The sequence below is a fragment of the Misgurnus anguillicaudatus genome, chromosome 8 (genome assembly GCF_027580225.2).
Source record: "Misgurnus anguillicaudatus chromosome 8, ASM2758022v2, whole genome shotgun sequence".
NCBI lineage: Eukaryota > Metazoa > Chordata > Actinopteri > Cypriniformes > Cobitidae > Misgurnus > Misgurnus anguillicaudatus.
The window spans coordinates 31,248,810-31,259,893 of NC_073344.2; the positions used below are offsets into that span (position 1 = coordinate 31,248,810).

At 35.7% G+C, this 11,084-nt stretch overlaps 1 long non-coding RNA gene across 1 annotated transcript; it reads left to right on the plus strand.

The window, feature by feature from the left end:
- The first annotated feature begins 332 nt into the window (after nucleotides 1-332).
- On the plus strand, nucleotides 333-2,484 carry LOC129449283 (uncharacterized). The gene is made up of 5 exons (XR_012370807.1): nucleotides 333-912; nucleotides 1,455-1,537; nucleotides 1,635-1,766; nucleotides 1,856-1,956; nucleotides 2,067-2,484. It is a non-coding gene; the product is annotated as an uncharacterized lncRNA (long non-coding RNA).
- Nucleotides 2,485-11,084: the final 8,600 nt, after the last annotated feature.

Consider the following 11,084-nt stretch of genomic DNA (forward strand, 5'->3'; position numbering starts at 1 on the left):
GTAAACACAAAAATACCATGGTTTTGACACCAATGGTTTTCAAAAATCATAGTTAAACCATGGTTAGTGTAGTAAAACCATAGTTTTGCTAATAGTAATCAATAAAAAAACACTGTTACTACACTTTTATCACAATAAAACCATGATTACTTTTCGTAAGAGTATGTTGTTTCAATCCCCAAACTGTGCTGTTTCAACCCCTGGATGGATCAAAAATGGACAAAACCAACAACTGGGTTTAAATTAACCTATACTGGGTTGTTATAACTCCAAAACTGGGTTGTTCCAACCCATTGTTCTACCAGATATGGACAAAATGCACCAATTACATGTAGTTTAAATTAAAGAGCACCTATTATGAGATACACGTTTTTAAACATCCTTTTGTGTGTAAGTGTGTATTAGTACATGCTAACGATATTCAAAAAGTACATACCTCAAAGAAAACGATGACGCGAGTTATCGTCTCTAACGTTCGAGGACTACAAAAAACACTCGGATTGTAGGCAACAGTTTACTTCCTGGGATTAGTGACGTAGAGAAGACCAACATTATCATAGTTCAGCCCTCTCTGCTTCGCTTGGGTACGCCCTCAAAGACGGGGGTGGAGAGCGCTGAGTCAGAAGAGAGCTAAAATGGCGGAGGTTGGGAGTCCCTGCTTTGACCCTGTTTGCAAACTCTTGTTTCATCATTGAGCGATTAAATCTCTCGAGTAGACGCTGTCTCTTTAGATGCAAGGGCAAAATAGCACTTTATGGACTTACACAGGGGACATCATGTTTAATACGGTTCCGGAAAAATCCAGTCAGAAGTTGTTCACGGAGTTTTCACAATAACTGCTTCTCATGAATCGAAGCTGCACGACGTCTCCTCCTGAAAGTTGGATTACCGTGCACTTCTGGATCACAGGCTGTAAGTATTCATGTTTATTATTTGCCTTTACTGTAAGTTACGTTACCGGTAACCGGAGCTTAACATTATGTGGTTGTAGAGCTCAGATATAGATCTATATGTAACTTAGAGCTAAGCTTGCAAGCTAATTGTTTTGTGTTGTAATAATGTATTTCATAAACATATTTCGTACCATATTTACACACGTGTATGTTGAATTATGCAGACTATCGTTTTTATCGATGTTTATTTAGACATGTTTACAAACTTGCTAAGCTGTTCCAGCTAAACTGTTACCGGTAAAGTTTGTTCTCATGATAAAACTCAAGAAACTCAAAGTACAGATGATTTGTTTAACGTTATATGTATTTTACTGTTGTTTTTACTTGAAGCTTTCTTAGATTTTGAAACGAAGTAAACACATAATGTGTGTTGCTAATGTTGGGCCATGTAATACATTAACGTTTTAATGAATAGTCTAACGATTTATAATCGTTGTACTCTATTGTTATAATATGTCTTTTTGACTGAATACATGTTTGTTTTATTTGTGTATATCCTAGATTCGCAGCTGGACACATCCTTCTACACTGTATGCAAACATGCAACATCATTACACACAGTACAAGGCATATGAGGAGCAAAGGTGTGTAACACATATGATGTATTTAGCTAGTGAAACCACTACCAGTCTTAAATGTATTACTGATGATGACAAAGTTTTTTTCTCTGCATAATCATAGGAACCCAGGCAGTAGCATCGTTTCACAATGTTTACATCACCATCATCAGTGGATGCCTTTGCCGTCCGTAGCCTGAGATTTCAGATTTGCAGCAAAAAATGTGACTTTCCCATTTATTGGAATGCTGTGCAGGTATTTAAGTATTTTAGTAACTGTGTTAAAATAAAGTACGGTAGTGTTTACTTTTAAAATAAATGTATTGCTTATTTATATTTTTACAGGTTATACCTTACAGCCGTCCATTACAATGTCACCAAGCCGTAACAAAAGCAGGAGAGGGAAAGTACAAGGCTATGTTCCCAAAACACACAAGTGACATACTGTAAGCAGTAATGTTTTATTTCAAATACATTCATAATTAAAAACTTACTGTATGAAGCAGGGAAATAAATGATCAAAACAAAAGATTTATTGACTGCAATATTTGTACAGTTATGTGGATGATGTGATCAGGCTTGTGTTTGCTGAGGTATTTGAAGATAAGCTGAAGGAAACCCCGATTCCAATGGACCTGGCATCACAGTTTGAGAGACCTTCAAAGGAGGACGTGATTGCATGCCATCTTCAGTGCAGGGGTCGTCAGAAGCCAACATTCCGATCAGGAAGCTCCAAGCATATCTGGAGAACAACACACGACAGGAAGATAACCCTAAAGTGTCGTCTTAGATAGCACCAGCTGACAAAGCTTTGATATGCCATTTATCTGAATAGATAGCTGTAAGAAGTGAATTGAACAATTTTTGAGAGAAGAGCACAATATGGTTACTAAAGTATGTTTATTTGTATATTGTTTAACATTTAAATAAATATTTGTAATAAATAAAAAAACTTTTGACTGACTACTATATTTTCTTTAAAGTCACATCTTTTGTTCTTTTGGGTACTTTGTTACTATAATAATACTTTAGTGTTATTGGTTTAAAAATGTAATAAAACTTACTCTAGTCCTGAACCTCAAAGGCTTATAGTCGGTACAATAAATGTTCTATGTGTAGGGATTTAGACAATTTGTGCAAAACCTGGATGATGAATCACGCAGGTAAGAGGCCCTGGAACCTGTTGCATTCTCCTTAAAACCTAATAAGTAAAAACATAGCACTTATAAGTAAGCTCTTTCATAATAAAGTTTACCATAGTAAAATAATGTAGAACTAACATTCATTGCAATGAATACTTTTTTGTGCTACATTTGGTGTTTCCATATAGTTTGCACAATAAAATAGTATGTAAGCAGTCTTATAATAAAGTTTACTATAGTAAAATAATGTAGAAATTACCAAGTGAAATCGTTTAATAATCATTTCAACAAATACTTTCTATGTGCTACATTTGGTGTTTCCATATAGTTTGCACAGTAATATAGTATGTAAGCAGTCTTATAATACATTTTACTATAGTAAAATAATGTAGAAATTACCAAGTGAAATAGTTTTATAATCATTTCAACAAATACTTTCTATGTGCTACATTTGGTGTTTCCACATAGTTATGTAGTACGTTATAATTACCTTTTGGATGTCTTTGCAACACATTTTCGTCTTCGTTTAGCATTCTGGCAGAGCTAAGGACACCTAAAAAGGTTAAATCCAATCGCATTCATTGACGGAGATCGTTTATATCGTAACGGCCTTCTGAACTCTCTGGATCGAGCTCGAAGTGGTAAGGCAGTACAGACACCATTGTTTATAGAGAAATATAACGCTTGTTTACGTTGCCTCTGAGGCTGTGACTCTGTCAGAACCGTGTGTCAACCCACACGCAGTCAGGGGCGTAACCTTTCAAACACACGACGAACCCAGCTGACCAATAACAGTTGAGTAGTCATCTGACCAATCCGATTACACTAGACATTTTGGGAGGCGGAGACAGGAACTAAACCGAGCGTTTTTCAGACAGTGGGAAATCGGTGAAGTATGTAAGCAATTTATAAGACTCACAGTGCATTAGTTCAAGTTTTAATAACATGTATGTACTATGGGATATTGCAATAACGTGCTAACGTGCCAATTTATTAGCATAATTGGTGCTCTTTAAGCTGTGCTAGATTGAAACAATCTCAAAACTGGGTAGTTTTAACCTATAGTTGAATCAAATATGGACAAAACTAACCACTAGTTAATTTTAAACCTATGCTAGGTTGTTTAGCCTCAAACCTGAGTTGTTTTAAGCTAAGGTTGGATTAAATATGGACAAACTTGGGTCAAATATTGACAAAACACGCCATTGTGTTTAAATGGTAGGTTGTTTCAACCTCAAAACTGTTTTTTTGTCAACCCTTTGTTCTTTCAAATATGGACAAAACCAAACAATTGGTTCAAATTAATGCATGCTAGGTTGATTTAACACCAAAACTGGGTTGTTTCAATTCATGGTTGGATCACCCTGCCCAAAAACTACGGTGTATTGGGTTTTATTGGTTTCTAATGGTATGTATTGGTTCTAATGGAATATGGCCCAAAACACACTACAGTATAGTGGTTTTAATAGTAATAGCTAATTGTTCCTATTGGTATTTTAATGGAAATCATTAGAATTTTCTGTAATGGTTTTATTGTTTTTTTTTCAGCAGGGAGATATGGACAAAACCAACCAATAGGTTAAAATTAACATATGCTGGGTTGTTTCAACCTCAAAAGTTAGTTGGTTGGATCAAATATGAACAAAAATTTAAAAAATTTAAAGTATTGGAGCAGCAGATATAAAAGTCACAAACCGCATGTATTACACTGAGAGCGGTTATAAAGCAAGCAAGCAAGCAATAGATTGTAGCCCAGACTGCTGACTATAACAATGACTACATTTAATAAAACAGACGTTTTTGTTTCGTTCTGATTCTTTGCCTTTTAACAAAAGCCTCATATGGGAACATTTTCCCGGTCATTGTAGTGTTGCTCGGTAGCCGCGCTCGTGATGTGAAAACAATATCAGAGCTATTTCAATTTTTTAAACAGCCACTTACAGCAAAGAAAGAAGCCGTTGAGAAGAACCGTTTTGCTCTGTCGACCGCAACAAAAGCTGAACATGCATGATGACACGCTCACAAAAAAAGCATCAGATAGCCATGACTGGTGTCCCTTTTCATCTGATTAAATCAATAATGGAAAATGAATGCCCAGATGAATAAAAGCTCGTAATAAGAAAATCACTACACAATAATGAGTGAATTGGGCATAATGTCAATGCAATTGATTTTATATTGTTATATGCTGTGATTACATAGATTGGAGTGTTCAATAATAAAGCATATGGTGCACAATCTCTAATTACAGATTGTTATGGGGCGTACACACCAATTGCAAATTCAACAATTTGCATGGGTAGATTACATACAAAGTCAATGCAAAGATCTACTAGTAGTACTGAGTGTTTAGCAACCATGAGGTAATATCAAATAATCACAGATTTTTATCTCTATTATATCTGGTAGGGCATGGGCAAAAATAAGTGGGCATGTTCTGAGGGTCCTTAACTAACATGCATCCTTATAGCCAAAAGCAAACTTTGAGACTCAATATAAATCAGGCCATTTTACTCAGAAATGCATTTACAATGTAAAAATGCATATATTTGTGTATGTACATTATAACATGTATTACATATTATACTTTTGGTGGGGACTGGCCATACTTCAGTTTACACTCAAACACAAATAAATTAATTTTTATTTTCTTTATCTACACCCTAGCCAGTGTTAAAATGAAATAAAGTCGCCAAAACTATTGGTAATTGAATACATGACCACCAAACACTAAGATAGTCAGTAGTCTGGAATCTATCCACGTCGGACACTTTTTCTGCGAAAACGACAACTCAACACCCAGAGACATCTGGACCACTCCCTGGCCACCCCAGATGTCCTTTCTCTTATGGAAAATCAAAGGATAATAATTATCGTCCAGGCCACATTCATATAAACGTGCGCATGCAGCCGTAAACATTTAAAACAACATCGCTCCCCTGACACCCGCTCATAAATCCAATTTGCATGACACGAAGCGATGTGATTGATGCCTGGCTTTCCCCAACGTGTTTGATGAGTAGACAGAAGGTAAAGCGCTGACAAAAAGAAGATAAATGTTATAGCCGTGGATTAACATCCCAAGGTCACAGAGCCTGGGCATTTCAATTAAGGACTTTTTAGAGGACAAAATTCCGGGCGACAGGAGCCAAATGCCTGTTTAATGAGAATGAAAAAGCAAGCAGGGACAGAAGCCATCTTTAGAAGATGATAAAAGAGGAATGTATTTACATATATATGCCGTGACCCTATTAAACAGGCTGGGAACGTGGGAATCGATCATTAATAGGAAAGGACGGAAGCGGGTGAATTTTAGAAATACCTTCTAGTCTATTCTTTATGCTGATGAAGCAAAAGTAGAAGATGAGAAAGAAAATGTTACCATGAGTAGGAGTTGAGATACCAGAAATTGAATTCAGCTCTTTTCTGGTTCAACCCGGTTTATTTTCCCAAGTACACGGATTGACTTTCGTGGCTTGACATAAAGAGTGACAGAATACACTGTGCTTAACCTAACCTACTTACGGGTAAAATCCATCGGACGCATACACAGAAAAGTCTCAGCAGACGGTATTGAAGGGCGGGGATTTAATTGCACACACAATGCTATCTCCAGAGAACACTTGTTGATTTTAATCACAACAGTGGTCAGATTTGATTACCGTCTGGATTGCATAAAGTTTCGGAGATTTTCACGTCCTCCTCTGCCCTTGGACCATATGTTGATTGATTATAGCAATTTGTCAAGCTTGGAATAATACTGTGCAAACGTGCCAACAGATATTCTTGTGCCAACAAATATTCTTAACCAAGGTAAATATATATTAAAAATACAGTTAAATCATGCATTTTTATTGGAAGGTTTGGTGACTATTGACCAGATCTGTTCAGCACTTGTACACCAAATCTTAAAGTCTTAAAGGGCACCTATTATGCAAAATCCACTTTTGGACATAAAACTCAGAAACCCTACAATGAAAAAAATCTGCCCTATCTTTCTTTTTTAATACTGATTATACCAAAGCAATCTCTTTATCTGTTTTGATTTTCTTAATTACTTATTCATTTAGCTGACGCTTTTATCCAAAGCGACTTACAATTGCTATATATGTCAAAGGTCGTACGCCTCTGGAGCAACTAGGGGTTAAACGTCTTGCTCAGGGACACAATGGTGTGTCACAGTGGATTCGAACCCGGGTCTCTCAGGCGTGTGTCTTATCCACTGCGCCATCACCACCCCTAGATTTTCTTTTTAATGTGATGTCGCACTGATAAAGCCCCGCCCACGGCCAATGACTGACTTGTTAATTATACCCAAAAGCTTGCTTGTTAGCATGTTGTAGCACTAATGTGGCTAAAGATACTATTGTTTCAGACAGTATTCACAGGAATCAGATCTGTTTTTAACCAAAAGCTCATTTGAATTTAACTCATTCCCCACCAGCCATTTTTTGAAAAGTTGCCCGCCAACATTTTTGTGCTTTCACAAAAGTTTCACAAAATGCCTTCTAGGAAAATTTTCTTTTAAAAATATATAAACATACAAATATATCAAATGAAAGAACAGACCCTCTGCTTTCTAACAAACAATAAACAAACAAACAAACAAACAAAACGGGGAAAAAATGTTTCATCCTATCTATAATTTTTTTCTCTGCTTATAAACTCTAAAATATGGGTATTTTTATAATAATTTTTTTTAGCAAAAAGCTGAAATAATTGCATTTTTGTGAAGGAACTTTATAACATACACAGAGTTTAAAATTAATAAATAACGTTTTGACTTCAGTTTTTTTTTCATAAATTGGGTAACTGTAATTTCATAAATAAGGGTAATAATCACGGTATTGCAGATTAACATAAAAATTCTTCAGAAACACATTTTTTTATGCAAATGTTTTCTTTTAATTGAAGTATAAAGAGATAATTAAAGGGTAAAAGATGCATGCATGAAAAAGGCACTTTGTTGCTTTCACCCAAATAGGGGCATTTTGGACATCCTATAACAAATGATCTGTGGGGTATTTTGAACTGAAACTTCACAGAGACATTCTAGACACACCTGAGACATATATTACATTTTGTAAAAATTTGCATAATATTTGCCTTTTAAAAGATTAGTGCACAATGTTGCACAACGAAGACCATTTTGTCATTTACTCACACAAATCAAATTTCAATTATCCAAAAAAATCACTGTAAAAAAATGGTTCCTAATTCTCCCTGAGGCACTCCACTGAATTTTTTTTTTTTAATTTAATTAACTACAAGGTAAGAGGATGCAATCAATTTATTTAAGCTACATTTAAACAAAAGTTTTTATTGTTTAAGTTCAATGTTTTTGTTTGTTTAAATGTACACTGTAAAAATGATTAATTCAATTTACTCAATTTTTAAAGGTAAGTGGTTGCAATCAATTTATTTAAAACTTGTTTTGTTTTTCCATTTTTTTTAATGTAGCTTAAATCAATTGTTTGCGACCACTTACCTTTAAAAAAGTTGAGTAAATTGAATGAATAATTTTTTTTTCAGTGATCAAAGAGTAAACATTTGCACCTAAAGGGGCGGTTTCCCGGACAAGGTTTAGGCTAATTCAAGGCTAGGCCTTATTTAAATTAGGTCATTTAAGAAGTTTTTACAAGCATACCTTACAAAAAAAAAACACTACATGTGTGCATCTTGAGACAAAACAATATCATCGATATATATTAAGAGTAGCCAGGACCAGGTGTTTTAAAATTAAAGCAGCTCAAACTTGCATTTTAGTCTGGGACTAGGATAAGCCCTGTCCGGAAAACCGCCCCAAAGAGTTCATATTAGTACCTCAGAGGTAAAAATTGGTACCGAAGGGTCCATATTAGTACTTTTTAAAATTGTACTGCTATTTATTTTGACCGTGTATATGGGACATAACTGAAAATAAATGGTGATGTATTCTGTCGAACACAAAACACAATAAAAGGTAACTCTATGACCATGACACTATTAATACAGTAAGTAATAGAGAGTTTGAGAGACATGAGGGTGAGTAAATGACCCTTTTTATGGATATGCCTTTATTATTTCCATGCTTTAGAATCAGCTGCACATACCGTATGTAATGTGCCACTAATGTAATGTGGGACAGTTTTATTCTGTATTAAAAAATTAATGACCTATAATGGTAGTTCCTATCCAAGTGGGGTTGGATCATATCAGGGCTCGGGCTTAATTGATTTTTCGTCTGCTCCTCCTTCTCCCATCAATTTTACCTAAAATATAATCCATTTTAGGGCAATGTGCATTGGATTTACTTTCATCAAACCTAAATATGGCACATTTAATCCAAAGAGAAAAAAACATCCATCCACCTACCTTCTGTATCAATCTACTGCAGATTTAAATGACGGGAATCAAAACCATTATGAAATCAATACCTCTATTATTAATCAATACATCATCATGAAATCTCAAACCTCTTGGCTGAAATAGCATACGGGCACAGTTAAACTTTTTAATAAATGTGAATAAACCAAATTTACCAGATTTAATCATCTTTTAAATATTCACCTGCAAATCACACAAATCTACAACTCACCAGCTGCTTCTTGCGAACAGGTTACTAAACTATAGTTTGAAAGAAAGTTGTTTAATAAATGTACTGGTAGGTTTTGTGCATTGCTACTATGAAGGTCAGGCCATATTCAGAAGCCATACACGTAACCTTTTTAATTCTTAAGGGTTCACAATCTTTTTACTCCCAATTGTAAATAACCCTTGTTTAATTGGCGAATATATGTTCACATTCAGCTCACAGTGTTTCGAAAGCTTTCTTTGCATTTCTTACTTCCAACGAGTAAAAAATATGCACCATACAATATTAATGAAATGCCAGCTCGGTTAACACATCTCCCCCACGGTCTGACAGCATTCCCAAATGCCACCTCTTTGCTTACTGGAATAAAAATTTGTTGCTCTGATATTCCAGTCAAAAATCTAGTCGGATCTCCACATGCTCTTCTGGCGGATTTATGCTTTGCAAACAAATATTTCACATCCACGACACTTGGCATGCTCTCTGGGCCTAATCACGTTCACGGACATCCACGTGAAAGAAACGAGCATCAAAGTTTGTTTGTTTAAAGCGCTTGGGATGTCCTGCTGCTATGAATCTTGTATTATTTAGTCCACAAACCTTTGAAACCTTTCATCTAATATGTTTTTATGTTCTTCAATGAGAAACTTGAATTTCGTAACTCTCATGATGTGCTGTGTTTGTCGATTCATTATTTTTTCGAGTTCTTTACTTTTTTCTTCTCTGAGCGTTCCAACTATTCCGATCTTATTTGCAAAAAATATGGCGTCAATGCGTTGCATTTCTCTTCATCCTAATTTCAATCTACCAAAAAAGTTATTTCCGAAAATATCTGTCTGCATTATTATCCTTTCCTCTTATATTAGGGTGCGCTTTCATGTGTAAAATCTTCATCGGAATGAGATTCCGACTGGCTAATGCATCCCATCGAAGTCTTTGATATTCCCAATTATGTAAACAAGCTTTAATAAGTAAACAGACCGGGTGCTACAATATTGAATCTGATTAGGGCTCGTGGTCAGAAATGTCAGCACTTTCTTTCAAAGCAATCCGGGATCAAAAGCTCTGGGGCTTCCTGACTGGATTTGGCATTAACTGCTTGTGCTCAGGGAAACCTGACCCCGGCGTTATATTGACGACCGCTTTGTCCCGAATGATTAGCCTAATGTCAGCTGCAGTGAATTCAAAGTGGACGTAACGTGACTGTGTCGACAATGAACACGACGGGGTCCGGGTAAAAGATTCATTACTGAGGGTGACCGTCTTTGATCTGCAGAAATAGATTTACATTTGTTTATTTAGTAGGCGCATCCAAAGCAACTTACATACGAGAGAGCAAACAGATATCCAAATATATTGCTAATATAGATTGACATATATGTTCACACTAGATGTTGCATCATAACATCATTCACTCCTCCTGGGTTGATGCAATGGATGGCTCAGGCTATGACATTTTTGTCTTTTATTTTTCTCTTCTGATAAAAGAAGCTCTAATAAGCACAAAAATCTATAGAAAGATTTGTTAAAACAGGCCAATTTATTTAGATCAGGGGTTTTCAAATTGGGTGAATGTGAGCCTCCCCTTAGAGTAGGTAAGGACAGCCAAGCCCCCCCTCCCCAAAATCCCGTCCGCCTGCCCTAACCCACACATTAAAAAAAAGATTTTTAAATGTTGTTTGTTTTGTTTAAGCAGTTTAGTTTAATGCTACACGTTTGTTTTAGTTTTTTTGTTCAAACACAATTGCAATGCATAATACTGACATAAATGGGTAACTCTTTGACATAACTCATCCAATGAGTTATTTTTTTGAGTGCACACGCCTCTGCAGTAATGCCATCTTTTGTGTGTTCCAGG